Below are 19,605 nucleotides of genomic sequence, written 5' to 3' on the forward strand. Positions count from 1 at the left end.
CTTTAAAGTCGTTTATAACAAGCATATCTTATTTTTTTAACACTTAAAATAGACATTTCCTGCTAAATTCTATTAACTTCATTTAACGTTTTGAGTAATGGCGGCAAAATGGACCTTCAAGCCCGTCAAAATACCCTTTTTTAAAGCTAGTAACATTTTGGCTGGAAATAGTAAACCCATTGGAGGGCATCTCTTTACGAATTAATTGTAAAGGTCTCTCAGATAATTAGCTAGTACCTTCCGTTTTACACAAGTGGAAGTCATTTGTCTGTTTAAGTTATAAATGACTTCATGGTTATGATTAACTTTGTTAGTAACAGAATGTGGGTTGAAGAATCGTTTAAGTGAATACGTACATGTCCACGCCTACTCAACGTTATGTTTCTCTATTTTTCAGAAATGTGTTTCTTACAACAGCGATCAACTTAGGGCCTGTTTCACTTGTCCTAAGCTCCACAGGAACGTCACAGTCCGTTCCCGACTTACTAGTCGCATACAAGGAGTAGGAACTAGCACACCCGGAAATAACGCGTCCTCCCGAGAATGCGACTCTTTCAACTTCAACATCTGTGACTTGAAAGTCCGGACCAACCGTTCAGCGGCACCGTTGGACTGAGGCGAAAACGGCGCTGATGTCAGATGTTGAATACCATTGGCCTGGCAGAATGACTGAAATTCTGCGGACATGAATTGCGGGCCATTGTCGGAAACAATAGTCTGTGGTAGACCTTCAATGCAAAAGATAGCGGACAACGCTTGTATGGTGGCAGATGACGTCGTGGAAGACATCCGGACAAGAAAAGGAAAATTACTGAAATAATCGACCACAACCAACCATCGAGCATTCCAGAATGGACCGGCAAAATCTATGTGCAAGCGTTGCCAAGGGGAAGTGGCTTTCGGCCATGCAAAGAATTTCCGCGGCGGTGCGGATTGTTGTTCGGCACACGCCATGCAAGAAGAGCACATATTCGTAATCGCAGTATCGATTCCGAACCAAGTACAGTGCTGGCGAGCAAGTTGTTTCGTGCGCACTATACCCCAATGTCCTTGGTGAAGAAGCCGTAAGACAGAGGACTGTAACGAACGTGGGACCACGACTCTGGACTGATCATTATCAGAACGCAACAACAAAACACCACGTCGTACAAAAAGTCTCTCCTTGTGAGAAAAAAATCGGCGAACTAACGGATCCTCGATCCGCAACTTTGACAAGGGCCATTGCGTAGCAACAAAACGCAAAACAGAAGCAAGGACAGGGTCAGCAGCTGTGGCTGTAGCCACATGACGAAAATCAATCGGAAACGATTCGACCACATCATCGGTTTCCGAGTCAATGAACATGCAAGCAAGGTCGGAAGAATCGAATGCTTTATCCTCAACAACAGGCAAACGGGACAACGCATCAGCATTTCCGTGCTTAGCAGTGGACCGATACAAGATATCGTAGCGGTTGGCGACCTCATAACGCAATGCGTGGGGAACATTGCGCGCTCTGAAAAATTTCTGTTGCGCGGTGACTTTCAGATCCAAATGTGGTTCATAATCCGTAGCGCAACCTAGGCCCGGTGCAAAAATGTCTGCAAATTCTTCACACAGACGAGAAACACTGGCGGAAGGCACAGTCTCGTTCACTGATAGGACCTGATTTACTATAGACAAGTTAAACAATTGAAATAAATCTAACCCAAACAAGTTCACTGCAGAAGAAGAACGAAGGACGTAAAAAGACACAAGTTTTGTTTGTCCCTTGTATGTGGCAAGAAGGCTGCACTGTCCTAACACAGGGATATTCTGTCCTGAATAACTCGTGAGCTGAACATTTGCGGCACGCAACGGAGGTGCGCCCAGTTGTTTGTACGTGGCGTGATTGAGCAATGAAACTGCAGCTCCGGTATCGAGCTGGAACGGTATCACTTGTCCGGCAAAGTCCAAATCTACAAAAAGTTTAGTGTCCTGCAGACAAGAGCGACTGTTTTGTGCAACGTGAACAGACACTGGTACAGAATCACGTGCGACGTGACGGGATTTGCGTCGACGTCGACGCACACTCTTTGTGGGACGAACACAGTCACCGTTAGCGAGAGGAACACTGGGCGGAGTGGCACTAATTACATGAATGTCCATGGGCAAAGGTTCACGAGCCTGAGTGTCCTTGGTTCGATGCCGGCGCGAAGCAAAGGGCCGGGAAGGGTTGCGATTGTCTGATCTGAGCTTTTTCTGGCAAACACTTTGAACATGTCCTTTCTTATGACAGTAAAAGCAAACAGCTTGGCGTGACGGGCAATTGTCACGCGAATGTCTAGTCGTACACCGCGGGCATGATTTCACTGCATTTGCTTGCTTGCACGGGACACATGGCTGCGCGGACGTGCGCGAGGGCAGGTTAGCGTTCCGTGCAGCGGGCCCGGCGGGCCGGTTAATGTGACACACGGCTGGCGAAGTTGCAAATGAGTCCTGAGCAAAGTCAAGTGTGTATTGCCTATCTAATATGTCTATCACTTGCTGAAGGGAGGGATTTACTAGTTTCAAAATCTGTTCCCTTATACGAACATCAGAAACGTTCTGTGCAATTGCATCACGTACCACTGTATCTGAATAAGGGAGTCCACAGTCACATTCAAATGCACACTCCCTAGTAAGTCCTTGCAAAGTTGCAACCCACTCCCTATTAGTCTGACCGGCCGTACGTTTTGTACGAAAGAACGTATACCTCTTTGCAACGACATTTACTGTTTCTTTGAAATAGGCATCTAAAGCAGACAAAATTTCTTCGTATGACAGAGTTGCTACGTCGCGCCGGGGAAACAATTTCACTATCACACGGTAGGTGGACACACCTACACACGAAAGCAAAAACGGCTGCCGCTCATTACCTTGAATTCTGTAGGCGGCGAGATGAAATCCAAATTGTCGAGACCATTCTGTCCATGTCTCGTTGGCCGCCTCGTAGGGCCTAAATTGAGGTGCAACAGCATGGTGTGGCTGCAGTAGCGATGAAGTGGCGGCGGCCGCATCGTTTTGCAGCGCACGTTGACCCTGGACGAGCTGTCCCAGGGCATCAAATAACGCCTGCGTCTGCTGATTCTGCAAGCGATAAAATTCGGACAGTACATCTGGAGAATGTGGCGAAGCCATGACACAAGCAAATTAGTGCAATACGAACGCTAAAGTCCCTTTGTAGACTCGTCGCCAATGTAGTGGATTGTTAAGGCAGCCAGTCCACAGTGAAGTAGCCGAAAGGGCACGCGTCAACTCACGCCGTCTGGCGTTCAGTCTGGAACAGGATTCGTAATGAATGTGATAAAGAAAAGAACGTAGCTACTAGAACACTTAACTTTTATATTGTCCTTTGGTATACAGCATTCTGGATGATACAAGTGAGACTCTATCTTGAGGTACATGCAACGTTACAAATGGTTAATGGCGCCTTGCTAGGTCGTAGCCATTAACTTAGCTGAAGGCTATTCCAACTGTCTCTCGGCAAATGAGAGAAAGGCTTCGTCAGTGTAGTCGCTAGCAACGTCGTCGTACAACTGGGGCGAGTGCTCGTACGTCTCTCTAGACCTGCCATGTGGTGGCGCTCGGTCTGCGATCCTGACAGTGGCGACACGCGGGTCCGACATATACTAATGGACCGCGGCCGATTTAAGCTACCACCTAGCAAGTGTGGTGTCTGGCGGTGACACCACAATAACTTTTCTCTAACTACTCGTAATAATGTGGTTGATCATATTTAATCCTTATCTGCTGCAGCCGTAGTCCTGAGTACATTTACGGTCACTGTAACATTTAACTGCGGAAAAGTTAAATTTAAAATTAAATTTGTGTTATGTTTTAAATACATTTATTATACTTTCAAACTAAAATTAAAGTATTATTACAAAGGCAAACAATACTTACAATACAAAAGGAGCAGCTACATGCTCACTACTCAAAACCCAAAACCAGACTGACTCACTGCCAGCATGGCTGAAACTATTTATACTTTCTTAACAAACCCGAACAATCCTCGGCATTGTTTAAAATTATTATTTCATTAATTAACAATTGAAATTTATAAAAAAATGAAAATACATATCTGATTGCATATTATCTTCAGAACAGCTAGTACACTACAGTATCAGTACATGTCTGTTACTTCATTCAAGAATAAACTCTCAAATAAGAAATTAAAATAATACATTTATATTTTTTATTAATTACTTCCCTTCATGGGAATTGTTCCCTTCATTTACAGAGCTTCTACACTTTGAACTGAAACAAATTAAACAGTTATTATCTCAGTTATAATTTTTTCTAGACGAGTTACATATTTTGTTTACATGTGCGATCCTGAATTAGACTGGGATATGTTCGTTTTAAATAGGTCTTAATGGGCTGTTACGTTTGACGGTTCTGCCTACGAAATAATCCACAACAGACTTGGGTTTCATAAAGTTTGTGCAAACAAAACAGCTCACACAGCTGCATAAACAAACGCGCTTGGACATCTGCAAAAAACATTTGGATTGCTATGGTAACGAAGGGGACAACTTCTTAGACAGGATCATTACTGGTGACGAAACATGCATCCATCATTACGAGCCGGAGAGTAAACGGCAGAGTATGGAATGGAAAGATCCAAATTCGCCGTGCAAGGAAAAGTTCAAGACCCAGGAAAACTGATGCTTACGGTTGTTTTTTTGGGACTCGCAAGGTCCATTAGTGGAACATTATGGGGAAATGGGTAGAACAATAAACAGTGTACGTTACAGAGATGCTTACTGCCAGGCTAAAGCCTGCAATTCAAAGAAATCCCGAGGATTGCTGTCAATGGCCGACCGCATACAGCTGTCCACACTGCTGAAACGGTCCACAAACTTAAATTTGAAGTACTGGATCACCCTCCAAATAGTCCTCCCCTTCTGACTATCACTTGTTTGGTCCACTCAAACAGGCATTAAGGGACCTACGATTTACCTCGGACGAAGCAGTGAAAGAAGCGGTGCATTCCTGGCTCGCAGCTCAACCGAGAACATTCTTTTACGAGGGCATAAGGAAGTTCGTACCAAGATGGACTAAGTGCGTTGAAACGTAAGACTATGTTCTTGTAAGTTTCTTATATTATTACAATAAAATTTCATAACTAATTTGCGGATAATAATTGACTTACCCTCGTAGCAAAGTGCCTGGTGTTGCCCGGGTACGCATTTATTCCAGTCTTCTATCAGACCATTTCCTCTCTCTCTTCGTCTCATCCTTCACCCCTCTCTGTCCATCTCCTCCTGTCCCTATTCTGTCCACTTCCTTCTTCTTCTTTTCATTGTCGCTCTTCCTCCCCCCCCCCTCCCCCCAATCATTCTAGACGTTATGACGCTTACCCCTACAGAACGCAAATGGTTCTTACCCCCACAGTACTTCTTTCCAGATCGTAACTAGTATGTGTGCCATATTTGGTTGAAATCGTTCTAGGAGTTTAGGATGCAGTTTCATTTTTCATGCTGCTCGATGTTTATGTCGTGCATCGTGAATTATGAGTCGTATTATGAGGTATTGTTGTAAGTACATTCAGCGACACACACGGACACTGTCTGCGAAAAGTGTTGCGACTGAGTTAGTCGCAACGAAGTAATAAATTTAAACGGCTTGCGTGATGCGGAGGTTTTCAACTGTCACTGTGTTTATGATGGCATATCTCTTGAACTATGGGTAGTACAGTAATATAATTTTCCTAGCGCATTCAATGGTACATCTGAATACTGTCTGAAAAATGTGGCGTGAATACATTAAGTAGTAAAGAATTAATAAATTAAGACGTCATGTTTCTTGCCGCAGTTTTATTGTATGAACAGCGAAAATGTTCCTTTCATCATTTTGTGGGGATTGCGAGCGAGAAAAAGTTTCGCGGATGTTTGAAATGACGTGTAAAGTTTTTCCCAAGACTTTAAGGCTCTTATTCTCAAACGAATGAAGTAAAGCTATTCGTACCTCGTGGGCTATAAGTCTTTTTCACCCCACATGTAACTCATCTACGACACAAGTGGCTTATGAGGCGCTTGTTCGCCCGAGGCTTGAGTACTGTTCATCTATTTGGGATCCCTATCAGGTAGGAAGAGCGGCGCGTTTCGTCTCGGGATCGTTTAGTTGGCGAGAGAGCGTTACCGAGATGCTAAACAAACTCCACTGGCAGGCGTTACAAGAGAGGCGTTGTGCATCACGGAGAGAGTTACTACCGAAATTTCGGGACAGCACTTTTCAGGAGGAGTCGGACAACATATCACTTCCCCGCCCCCGCCCCCCTCCCCCCACATGCATCTCGCATATTGACCACGAGGAGAAAATTCGAGAAATTAGAACCAATACAGAGGACTACCGACAATCACTCTTCCGACGCACTATTCGCGAGTGGAACAGGATTGGACGGATCAGATAGTGGTACCGAAAGTACCCTCCGCCAAACACCATTAGGTGGCTTACGGAGTATGATGTAGATGTAGACACTCCTGTCGCAATTTTTTTCGCAAAAAAGAAAGGTCTGTAAACTTTGTGAACAGAAACAGGACAAAACACATTCGGTTTTGGTGAGCATCTTTGACGACAGAGTCTGGATTTTTTACCCCCAAATTTTTAATTGTGGCTATTTACTTTGACCGATAGATGAGAAGTCGATTCGTTCGAAAAGATAAGTCGCTTGGGAAAAGTGTCCGCCGTCATATCGTGGACAACTGAACTGCAAAATTCGCACCTTCTGTTGAGGTCGCTGGGACGCATTGGCTGCAGTAACTGCAACTTGTAAGGCTTCACATGTAGGTGTCGTTTCAGAACACGCAGCACCGTTGTCTGAGGAAGCTGAAGTGCCAGGCCCTCCCGTCTTGTGGACTTCCGAGCTCTCCGTCTGCACGAATCTCGGAGACGCTCGACATTTTCACCAGACGTCCGTGGCCGACCGGTGCTCTTCCCTCCGCGTATTCAAGCAACTTATAAGTATTTTGTATGCCAGTCATGAATCTGTTTGTGCAGAGGCGGCTACGTGCTAAATCGGCGGCGGAATGTACGTTGCACTTGAACAACGGGATTCCAACACACAAAATGATTTCACCTGTGGTGTAGTCGTCATATCGCTACAAACATACAACAGCTCAATTGCCTCAAAACTTTGAACCTCCTTCTATACAGTGACATGTGCAACGGGTTTCTATCCTTTATTATTCGTCTGTAATAAACAACTGAAATCTGTTCTTCGTTTTTCAGTCACCCGGTATTATCCGACAGCTGTAAACAGTAAGATCTACACACACACACACACTCACACACACACACACACAAAGACAGATGGGAGGTGTTCTCGCTGCTCACTGCACGATGCCTGTCGCCTTGGGAATCGGGTCACGTCCCACGGACCAGTAACAGCCCATCACGCACCTGGTGGCTGTCTGCACCTGTATACCCCTCCCCCCCCCCCCCCCCCGCGCGTATAACGCCGTCTCTCCCTCACGTACCTTAGGCGCTTCACACGCTTTCGCCCCGGCCTTAGCCTAATCACCAGCTGGTGACTCAGGAAGGTACGTAGCCATTCTCGATCCCATCTCCCAGCACTCGCAGACAATGCAGGGTACGGCGGAACAATACGACGGGGAGCGTGTTTGGAAGATAAAATAAAACTGTGTGTCAGATAAGCAAAATACCCTCAGACTTCAAGAAGAATATAATAATTCTAATCCCAAAAAAGTAGGTGTTGACAGATGTGAAAATTACCGAACTACCAGTTTAATAAGCCACGGCTGCAAAATACTAACGTGAATTCATTACAGACGACCTCGGGGAAGATCAGTTTGGATTGCGTAGAAATATTGGAACACGTGAGGCAGCAATAGTGACCACACGACTTATCTTAGAAAGTAGATTAGAAAGGCAAACCTGCGTTTCTAGCATTCGCACACTTAGAGAAAGCTTTTGACAATGTTGACTGGAATACACTCTTTCAAATTCTGAAGGTGCCAGGGATAAAATACAGGAAGCGAAAGGCTATTTACAATTTGTATAGAAATCAGACAGTAGTTATAAGAGTCGAGGGCATGAAAGGGAAGCTGTGGTTGGAAAGGGAGTGAGACAGGGTTGTAGCCTCTCCCCGATGTTATTCAATCTGTATATTGAGCAAGCAGTAAAGGAAACAAAAGAAAAATTCCGGAGTAGGATTTAAAATCCATGGAAAAGAAATAAAAACTTTGAGGTTCGCAGATGACATTGTAATTCTGTCAGAGACAGCAAAGGACCGGCAAGAGCAGCTGAACAGAATGGACAGTGTCTTGAAAGGAGGACATAAGATGAACATCAACAAAAGCAAAACCAGGATAATGGAATGTAGTGGAATTGCTGATGCTGAGGAAATTAGTTTAGAAAATGAGACGCTTAGAGTAGTAAATGAGTTTTGCTATTTGGGTAGCAAAATAACTAATGATGGTCGAAGTAGAGAAGATATAAAATGTAGACTGGCAATGGCAAGGAAAGCGTTTCTGAAGAAGAGAAATTTGTTTACATCAAGCATAGATAAAGTGTCAGGAAGTAGTTTCTGAATGTATTTGTATGGAGTGTAGTCCAGTATGGAAGTGAAAAGTGGATGATAAATAGTTTGGACAAGAAGAGAATAGAAGCTTTCGAAATGTCGTGCTCTATAGCTGAAGATTAGATGGGTAGATCACATAACTAATGAGGAGGTATTGAATAGAACTGGGGAGAAGAGAAATTTGTGGCACAACTTGACGAGAAGAAGGGATCGCTTGGTAGGACGTATTCTGAGGCATGAAGGGATCACCAATTTAGTATTGGAGGGCAGCGTGGAGGGTAAAAATCGTAGAGGGAGACCAAGAGATGAATACACTAAACAGATTCAGAAGGATGTTGGTTGCAGTAAGTAATGGGAGATGAAGAAGCTTGCACAGGATAGAGTAGCATGGAGAGCTGCAACACCAGTCTGTGGACTGAAGACCACAACTACAACGACTGTCCGTAGTTGCTTTACTATTGCTGAGGGTATTTTTGTTCTGTCGTCACAACTAAGAGAGTGCGTGATTTCTTTCGCCGGATGCGTTTCGCTTTATTGCGGTATAAGCGTCATCAGTGGTGGTGATTTTCGCTTGATTTCTCGCTTACATCGGGAAATGCCGACTGCTAGCACATCGTAGTTTTTCTGCATTAGGCACTGATAATTTTGGTCTAATTTTTAGTTGATTTGCACAAAAACAAACATAAAACAATGGTGTGCGTAAAACTGGTCTGTGAAAAACATAAGAAATGCACAGTATTGCAGGATAACTAAATATTAGACCAAAATTATCAGTGTGGAATGAAGAAAAACTACGATGTGCTAGCAGACTGTATTTGCCGATGTAAGCGAGAAATCAAGCGACAATTACCACCACTGATGACGCCTTACCTCCATAAATCGAGACGCGTCTCGTGAAAAAAAAAATCATGCATTTCCGTAGTTGCAACGACAGAACAAAAATACCCTCAAGCATAAATTAGCTTTTGCAGCCGGATGGAAACAAGAGTCAGTCATGCAGCGCTATTTGCGTGCTTTGCGGTGTATTCCCTCCCCTGTATTAATCAGATAACACGTGCCTGTCCACATTTGTACTGTGAATGCAGAGTGTGCAAGGGACATAGTTGCCTCCTGGCGGCCCAAGTCAGAAAGCACAGTTTATGATGGTCCGCCCACCGGCTGTCTTCTAGAGATGTCCCTCTGCAGGAGCGTCACTAACGTCACTGGTTCGTGTTTCTCGATGCGGGGCAGTAAGAAATTGTCTAGTGAGCAGTCTAAGGATCTCTACGCTGCTAAAAATTCCCATAGTTAACGAGGATGTCAGCAGCTTTTTTTTTTTTTTGAAAAAAAAATTCTTTATTGATAACCATTATAATTATACAAGTTGACCCACTTCCTTAAGCTCATTAGTGGGTCCTAACAGTTATACATTTATATTGAATTGTGCAGCTAGCTTTTAGTTTAATAGTGAGCTACAGTTACACTAACAACAATGGGAATTTAATATCTATATCTACTGTTTATATCTAATTCCTATAACTAATTGAATTTATGTATTTTCTGCAGCGTCACATGTGTGCCAGTAAGAATATAAACCTACTTAATTATGCCTTGTTCTTCGAGCTAACCCCGAAGAACATGTCCCTGGCACTGGGCAGGCCTCGACGTTATAAATCGCTGCAGTACGTACCTATTCTAATTTCCTATAACTAAGTCCTACAAACTAACTTATCCTACGTCATATTCGGTGTGTCATAATCGGTGGTTGGTCCCCACTCCCCCTAGTCCTGTACATGGCGGATTCCAACTCGGGTGAAGTCGGCCAGTCCAGGCACAGGCGGTATGGGACTAGGGCTCTTGGTCACAATCGGTAATAATTATTATCCTTGTTCTTACTGTATCTCTCTTAAATATTCAGTTAAAACTTTTCGAGATACCTCGTTTACCAAGGTGTTTAGAGTCTGAAAGGTGGCCGTGCGGTTAAAGGCGCTGCAGTCTGGAACCGCAAGACCGCTACGGTCGCAGGTTCGAATCCTGCCTCGGGCATGGATGTTTGTGATGTTCTTAGGTTAGTTAGGTTTAACTAGTTCTAAGTTCTAGGGGACTAATGACCTCAGCAGTTGAGTCCCATAGTGCTCAGAGCCAAGAGTCTGAAAGGTTTCCTCACGTCTAAGCAGTTGATACGTGTCATGGTTAGGAAGTCTGTTTCGTAGTATGTTTGCGACATCATTGAAGAGAGGGCATTCGTAAACAACATGTTCGGGTGTACCCTCCGGATCGCCACAGTCGCACGCTGGTGTTGCCCTTTTCCCAAATCGACATAAGTATGTCGGGTAGGGTCCATGGCCAGTGAGAAAGTGAATCAGACCTCGTGTAGGCTCGAAGTACTTCATACCCAGGCGTTCCCTCACATCAGGTAGAAACTGGAAGGTTCGTCGTCCAGCCTCTTCTACAGCCCAGGTCTCCTGCCAGAGTTCCTCCCCTCTTTTCCTTATTTCTCTTTTGTCCCCCACTCTGATACTCATAATATCTACAATCTTTTCGTAATTATCCCTTTTGGCCCAGTACCAGGCCGCCTGTTCCCTTATCTTGATGTCCAGAGGTCAGCAGCTTGTCTTTTTTCGTAATACATCTTCAGAACACACTTTATAGCCGCGTGGAGTAACCGCGCGGTTACAGGCGACATGTCGCGGACTGCGCGGTCCCTCCCGCCAGATGTGGTTCGAGTCCTCTGTTGGGCATGGACGTGTGTGTGTGTTGCTCTTAGCATAAGTTGGTTTAAGTAGTGTGTAAGTCTAGGGACCGATGGCTCAGCAGTTTGGTCCCTTAGGAATTCACACACGTTTGAACACACTTTAGAAAATCGACACCGAATTATGTTCAACGAAACACTTGCCATTATGAAGACGAACAGATTTTCGGACAACGTTATAAAAGAAGCTACAGAAATGAAAATATCTGAGATCAATAAGACGGCAGTTTGCAGCTCACATATCAAACCTCCGGATGTCGGACACTCAAAATGGTTTAAATGGCTCTGAGCTCTATGGGACTTAACATCTGAGGTCATCAGTCCCCTAGAACTTACAAGGGAACCTCCCCATCGCACCCCCCTCAGATTTAGTTATAAGTTGGCACAATGGATAGGCCTTGAAAAACCGAACACAGATCAATTGAGAAAACAGGAAGAAGTTGTGTGGAACTGTGAAAAAATAAGCAAAATATACAAACTGTGTAGTTGATGGGAAGATAGGCAATATCAAGGACACAGAGACCACAGGAGCGCCGTGGGCTCGTGGTAACGTGAGCAGTTGCGAAGCGAAAGGTCCATGGTTCAAGTCTTGCATCGAGTGAAAACTTTAATTTTTTATTTTCAGTTTATGTGACAAACTCTTATGTTTTCATCACTTTTTTGGGAGTGATTATCACATCCACAAGAAAACCTAAATCGGGCAAGGTAGAAGAATCTTTTTACCCATTCGCCAAGTGTACAAGTTAGGTGGGTCGACAACATATTCCTGTCATGTGACGCACATGCCGTCACCAGTGTCGTATAGAATCTATCAGATGTGTTTTCCTGTGGAGGAATCGGTTGGCCTATGACCGTGCGATCAAATGTTTTCGGTTCCGATTGGAGAGGCACGTCCTTTCGTCTACTAATCGCACGGTTTTGCGATGCGGTCGCAAAACACAGACACTAAACTTATTACAGTGAACAGAGACGTCAATGAACGAACGGACAGATAATAACTATGCAAAAATAAAGAAAGTAAAATTTTCACTCTTGGGAAGACTTGAACCAAGGACCTCTCTTTCTGCAGCTGCTCACGCTACCACGGGACCACGGCACTGCTGAGCTCACCTCCTCCTTGATGTTGCCTATGTGTCCCATGGACTACACAGTTTGTATATTTTGCTTATTTTTTCACAGTTCCACACAACTTCTTCCTGTTTTCTCAATTGATCTGTGTTCAGTTTATCAAGGCCTATCCACTGTGCCAAGTTATAACTAAATCTGAGGGGGGTGCGATGGGGAGGTTCCCTTGTTAGAACTACTTAAACCTAACTAACCTATGGACATCACACACATCCATGCCCGAGGCAGGATTCGAACCTGCGCCCGTAGCGGTCACGCGGTTCCAGACTGAAGTGCCTAGAACCACTCGGCCACAACGGCCGGCTCGGACACTCAGATCGGTGTCAAACGTTGTGTAGTCCGTACTATGTGTTGTCGTCCAGCAGAACCGGCGCAAACGTTAGTTAAAAGTAGCACCAGATTTATGGAGCACATGAAAAGTGTAGCTGTGAGGAAGCAGTTAAGTGTAGCTTCCGTGGGGAAGTTGGTAGAGCGATAAATCTGCGTGCAAAGGGTGGCCAGTTCAAATCGCAATGACAACTTTTTTTTCTAATATATTTTGCGTGAAAGTGTCATATGCGATATATTTACGACATGCAAAAGGGCTGTTTAGAGTTTACAGCAATTTTCTCTTGGCGCTTTCATCTCGTTCCTATGAAAGTAGTAAGCCCATAGAGTACACATTTGTAGTTTCACAGAACATACACTCAGAAGACAATAATAAATAAACAATTGCATCACATATGCGGAAATAATAATTGTATGTTGTCGAAGTACTCGGCCAAGCTCCTCGCTCCACATGTGGCACACTGCGCACATAAAAAACTCAGCAGAATTTGACAGCAGAATCAACCGTCTACGAATTAGGATGATATTATGGTCAGTTTTGGCGTAGTGCGCTGTTTACGAATGTGCCTATCAAAGACGCTTGAAACGTCCCCTTAGAAAAATTAATGAATTACTGTGCTGATAAACCTCCTACATTATTTGATTTTCAAACAGCTGAGCAGAACTGAACGTACTCAGACATTTCGCTCTGTACCTATTCTGATCAACACTAAACTGACACACAATATTTTTTAGCGCAACACAGTCTGACTTTCAATAATCCCTACAAAAGAATGGCCCTGACTAACAATAACCTATACCTTCCATGAATCACTTACCTCACAAAAATCTTCGTTACTCGAACTGCTGCAATACAGCGAAGGCCACTACTGCCAGCTAAATAAAAGATTCAAACTACTGAAGGACTAACTACTGATAGACATAGTTAGCAAATGAAAGATTTTGACAGAACAAACAATGTATTTACCTTAATAGTGTTCAAAAGTCGTAATATATATAGCAGTTCATGACATCCAGTCTTACAAATTTACTGTCTCTGATGGGCACACGTCCAGATCGTCCGGTCTCAAAACTCCGCCATCTCTCTCCCCACATCCACCACTGCTGGCGGCTCACCTCCAACTGCGCAACGCTACGTGCTGTTCACATCCAGCTGCCCAACACTACAATAGCAAACAACAATGCAAACCAGCCACCCACTGCACACAGCACAGCCAGTAATTTTCATACAGAGCGCTACGTGACGCAAAAACCTAAACAGCCTACTTACACGCTTTGGACCTAATTTCCCAGTACTTTGTAAGTGACGTGGTCGAGCTACTTAGGCACACTCTTACGTCCTCCTGTTTCGTGTACAACGGCCAATGTTACGATCAGACAGATGGCGTAGCAATGGGTGGCCCGTTGGCTCCAGCTGTTGCAAACCTCTTCATGGAGAATTTTGAGGATATTGCCATAGATACCGCGCCATTGAAGACGAAGTGTTTATTTCGATACGTTCACGACACGTTCGTCATTTGGCCACACGGAAGCGAGAAACTAGACGAGTTTTTGGAACACATGGCATCAACAGTAATATCTAGTTCACCATGGAGGTGGAAAAAGATAATGCATTGCACTTCCTCGACGTCCTTGTCCACCGTAAACGAAATGGGTGCCTTGGCCACAGCTCAGATGGCTCTGAGCACTATGGAACTTAACTTCTGAGGTCATCAGTCCCCTAGAACTTAGAACTACTTAAACCTAACTAACCTAAGGACATCACACACATCCATGCCCGAGGCAGGATTCGAACCTGCGACCGTAGCGGTCGCGCGGTTCCAGACTTTAGCGCCTAGAACCGCTTGGCCACCCCGGCCGGCTTGGCCACAGCGTCTACAGAAAACCCACCCACACAGACCTGTACCTGCACACCACCAGCCATCATCATCCAGCACAGAAGCGCACAGTATTACAAACATTGGTGCCTCGTGCAAGAGTAATATCAGACGACGATAACCTGCACAATGAAACTGAGCCACATACCCAAGGTTTTCAGGAATAACGGCTACAGCGCCCATCAAGTGAAAGTAGTGATTTCTGGAAATATTAGAGTAAGACCACAGACGAAGAGCAGGAAAAGAAACTTGCTTTGCTGCCATTCTGTTTCTCCGTGTCGGGTAAGTTAAGCCGCCTGTTGAAAAGACACAAGATCAAAGCAATCTTCAGGCCTCCAACGAAAATCCGTCAATTACTGAGACCAGTTAAAGACACAGTAGGTCTGAGAACACCTGGAGTCCACGAAATACCTTGTGAGTGTGACCAGAAGTACATCGGACAAACAGTGCGCACTGTGGAACAACGCAGGAAAGAACATGAGAGGTGTTATCGCCTACGCTATGGTTAAAAATGGCTCTGAGCACACCTAACTAACCTAAGGACATTACTCATCCAAGCCCGAGGCAGGATTCGAACCTGCGATCGTAGCGGTCGCGCGGCTCCAGACTGTAGCGCCTAGAACCGCTCGACCACTCCGGCCGGCGCCTACGCTATCCAGAGAAATCCGCGTTAGCTGAGCATACGTTGGAAAACGGTCACCACATAAAATTTGACAATACCTCTGTCGTGGCTCGCACTAACGGCTTCTGGGACAGTTTAATAAAGGAAGCTATTGAAATAAAAATTACCGCAAACACCCTGAATAGAGACGGTGGCTTGCAGCTCAGCGCTGCATGGGATCCAGCGATCGCGCGGTTGAAGAGGGCACATCGAACGCCGACTCAAAACATGCCCATATATGGCAATGTCACGGGCACCATTGACGTCACAGCCGGCAGCTAGCGTATATAAGGGCGCACCAACAGCCCACTGGCAGTCATAACACTTGACAATGACCAAGGAGTGCTTGGCCGAAAGCTCGTGTAGTTTTAAGCAATTGACGCGGTTGGAAACCCGACAACATTTTATTCATTTATGAAAACTATTTAATTATGTAGTACCGCAGGGAATTAAGCAACAGTAATTTTAATCTGCCATCCTCCATAAATTTTCATGGTGATCCCAATAAAACGTGAATATCGATCATATCTAATAGTTTAGGATTCACTGTTAAAATGAAAGTAACAAGTTTTGTAACAAAGATCTGAATACTAAAACTCAGAGCGCTTTGTTCGATCTTAACGATCGACATTTCATGTAGAAGCGCATCATTAAAATGAAAATGGTGTAAATATCGATTATGTAACTTTATTTGTTCAAAAGATACAGTAAATTTAAATTATCAGTATTTTCTGTTAAGCATCAGATCATCACTCCTCCACACAAAACACAATGAACGGTGACAGTATGACACCAGTTTAAAATGTGGATGTACAAAGATTTCGAATATGTTTCCATCCTAGACACAGAAACCAATGATCATAGCCTTTCGGATATCGGACAAATCGTTCCGTTTCCGCGTTACGGCGACGACAGCACAGTTTCCGTGTTCCACCAACACGTTTCGTATACCCTCCACTGCTAGTTCTGCCATCTTCCGTCTGTGAGTGGTTGTTGCATGATGACGTCGAACATAGGCTGTGTTGTTGTCTTCAGTCCAGAGACTGGTTTGATGCAGCTCTCAATGCTATACTCCATCCTGTGCAAGCTTCTTCATCTCCCAGTACCAACTGCAACCTACATTCCTATGAATCTACTTACTATATACATCTCATGGTCTCCCTCTACGATTTTTACCACCCCCCCCCCCTCCTTTCTTCTGGTGATCCCTTGATGTCTCAGAACGCGTCCTACCAACCGATCCCTTCTTCTACTCAGGTTGCGCCACAATTATCTCTTCTCCCCAATTCTATTCAGCACCTCTTGATTAGCTATGTGATCTACACATCTAATCTTCAACATTCATCTGTAGCACCAAAGCTTCTACTCTCTTCTTGTCTACTTTATCGTCCATGTTTTACTTTCATACATAGCAACACTCCATACGACTACTTTCAGGAAATACTTGCTGACATTTAAATCTATACTCGATGTTAACAAATCTCTCTTCTTCACAAAAGCTTTTCTTGCCATTGCCAGCCTACATTTTATATCCTCTCTATTTCCATCATCATCAGTTATTTTGCTGCCCCAATAGCAAAATTGATCTACTACTTTAAGTGACTCATTTCCTAATTAAACTGCCTCAGCCTCACCTGATTCAATTTGATCCAGCCAGAGTGGCCAAGCGGTTCTAGGTGCCACAGTCTGGAACCGCGCGACCGCTACGGTCGCCGGTTCGAATCCTGCTTCGATCATGGATGTGTGTGATGTCCTTAGGTTAGTTAGGTTTAAGTAGTTCTAAGTTCTAGGGGACTGATGACCTCAGCAGTTAAGTCCCATAGTGCTCAGAGCCACTTGAACGATTTAATTCGACTGTGTCGCGCGGGATTAACCGAGCGGTCTAGGGCGCTGCAGTGATGGACTGTGCGGCTGGTCCCGGCGGAGGTTCGAGTCCTCCCTCGGGCATGGGTGTGTGTGTGTTTGTCCTTAGGATAATTTAGGTTAAGTGGTGTGTAAGCTTAGGGACTGATGACCTTAGCAGTTAAGTGCCATAAGATTTCACACACATTTGAAGATTTTTGAATTCGACTGCATTATCCTCCTCTTGCTTTTGCAAGGACAACACACACACCCATGCCCGGGGGGGGGGGGGGGGGGTGGTCTCGAAACTTCGCCGGGGGAAGCCGCTCGAACCGTGGCAACACTCCTGAGACCGCGCGGCTACCCCGCGTGGCTTACCACTTCCATGTCCATTACATTTACAATAAATGTCACAATTAGGCCCCCATTAGCCAATGGCACTAGTGGCGCCAATAGAGACGCAAATGGCGCCGCTATTAGCCAGAAGGTTTTTTGCACTGCGTCTTATTGGCTGTGACGGGAGCCCTTTAGCCGACAGTAACTACGATCCACTAGCTGCTGTGCCCGGCAACAGCTCTGTCCGCTGGCAGCTGCCCGAGACAATCACGGAACATTGCGATACGTGCAGCTGGTTAGCTGTGGGCTACTAGTGGCGCCATTTCTCCACAGTAGACTTGTACGCATACGATACTGTGCCGTCACAGGACGTCACACAGCCGCCCTCGTTAAAACTCGCTCCATTGGTTCACTCTCAGTCTTTATTTTGATTCATTAGACTGTTTATTTCATACAATGATGCTTAATGTCCTTCTTGACTTACACAAAAAAGCACTCAGTCAGCAGGCCACAAGTGGCCCATCGTGACCATCCGACCGCCGTGTCATCCTGACTGGAGGATGCGGATAGGAGGGGCGTGTGGTCAGCACACCGCTCTACCGGTCGTTGTGATGGTTTTCTTGACCGAAGCCGCTACTATTCGGTCGAGTAGCTCCTCAATTGGCATCACGAGGCTGAGTGCACCCCGAAAAATCGCAACAGCGGATGGCGGCCTGGATGGTCACCCATCCAATTGCCGACCACGCCCGACAGCGCTTAACTTCGGAGGTCTCACGGGAATCGGTGTATCCACTGCGGCAAGGCCATTGCCTCTTGACTTACACTAAGGATTTTAAATTTTACAAGCTGCGACATCGTCATAGAATGCATTAATCAGATAATGTACATCATCCACTGTCATGGAATTTTATCATTCTTTGCTTGCAACGGAGTGCCGCAGGGTACGAGGGGCCCTCTGCCGGCCACGTCCCTCCAACCACTTCCCGCCTCTGCGGAATTCTGTGGTTAGCGCTAACAGAGGGCGCTGACTATGTGCAGAACTATATTTCCTTTCATTTGTGGCTCCTTTAGCGATTTGTTTTATGTTGTTTAATATTACCCGGTGCACTATCAACGTGTTTAATATTTATGTCATTGACTAGAATATTGGCACTAGAGCATATGTCAACCACTGTTTTTTAACTCTTCGCCTTTTTAACAATATTACTTTTGTCGTGTTCTTTTTATTGCTTTTTAGTACTGTAACACCTTTTATACTTTATAAGCTTATTACAGACTTTAACTATTGTATCCCCCTTTTATTTTCGCTGTTTCAATTAATTATTGAAAACTAGTGTATGCTGACATTAGCGACATCTGGTCGACTTACAGCACAAACATCTTGTGGCTACTGTACGGCTGCTTGTTTTAAACAGTAGTTTTACTGACAACATGACTCATGCATGTGATGTGATTTATATGTATTTGGCGATGCTGGTGCTGATTCCGCATTTAACAGTTGACTATTCCACTATGGCTGCAGTGCATTAGCACTTCGTTTTTATGAGACAGGTATGCCTCTTCATATTTAAAGCGCACAAATGTAAAATTTGTCAGTACTATATTTCAATATGCTCTATGTATCGTTCTTAAGCTGTATACAGTTTGCGAGTGTATTTATATTTTTCCCATTTTAGCTGCAGATCTGATGGTGGTCATTAAAGACCGAAACCGGTAATCTGTTAAACAGAAAAGATTGTGACCATCGACGTAACTTAACGGAAACTTTTAAATTTTAATGCCGCTTCAGAACATTTCCTTTATTTGAATTATTGGTTCTTCGATGTATAGATGAGACAGTAGTGGAGATAGACTGCACTAGTGCCTTTCACCCTTTTCAGCCTGAGCAGTTAGTCTCTCATTCTTGTTGTTTCTACTGTAACATTACCTGACCCTATAGCTAATACCTGTTTTATAGAGACTTTCATTGTTCCACTTTTATACTGTATAACACTACTTCCAGGTCGGCAGATCTAGGTGTGGCTGGGGTGTTGAACTCTAGCTAGCCTGGCCGACACAGCTTCCATCCTTCCTTCCTTCCTTCCTGCCTCTGCTGCTCCAGTCTGGGCGCTAAGCAGAGCACCGGAGAGGCGGCTTTGGAGCAAGTAGGCCTGCGGTGTTT

The sequence above is a fragment of the Schistocerca nitens genome, chromosome 10 (assembly GCF_023898315.1).
Source record: "Schistocerca nitens isolate TAMUIC-IGC-003100 chromosome 10, iqSchNite1.1, whole genome shotgun sequence".
NCBI classification, from domain to species: domain Eukaryota; kingdom Metazoa; phylum Arthropoda; class Insecta; order Orthoptera; family Acrididae; genus Schistocerca; species Schistocerca nitens.